Raw genomic sequence first — 557 nt, 5'->3', positions numbered from 1 at the left:
TCACCTTTATCTTCGTTTCGACCTGAAGCGACACTTACCACAAGAGAAGCGAACCTGTCAATATCAAAGCAATTGTTGTTGTTTACACGAGAAGGCGACATGAAGTCCACAATGCGTAACGGGAAGTGGATGCAGCTTATTAAAAAGTAGTGGATTTTTTTTATCTTCGATTACAAAACACGTTTTGCCAAGAGTTGCGCATATACTAAATGTAGAAAGATCTTTTGAAATCCTCTTCCTACACCTATAAAGTAAGAAAGCAGTAGAAAAAAATATATTACGTAGGAGGTGCAATGCCAGCCAGTATATAAACATAGACATTGTCTCACAAATCTCTTACACCAAGGAAATATCCCATCAAACATATGCGTTTAGTAGGTTATATAGTTAAGATTATTGCTGTTTCTCTGATTTCGAATCACGCTTGCTACTATCACTATTGCCACAGCTACCATCATGTCTATTACCTCAACTGTAACTGTACTTAACGACATTGCTACTGATATATGACATCTCGTCAAGCTGCCATTAACACATGAAGTTAAGCTTTCGGTCAT

This window comes from Penaeus monodon, chromosome 22 (assembly GCF_015228065.2).
Source record: "Penaeus monodon isolate SGIC_2016 chromosome 22, NSTDA_Pmon_1, whole genome shotgun sequence".
Taxonomy (NCBI): domain Eukaryota; kingdom Metazoa; phylum Arthropoda; class Malacostraca; order Decapoda; family Penaeidae; genus Penaeus; species Penaeus monodon.
The sequence above is the reverse complement of the archived record's forward strand: the minus strand, read 5'-3'. Positions refer to the sequence as shown.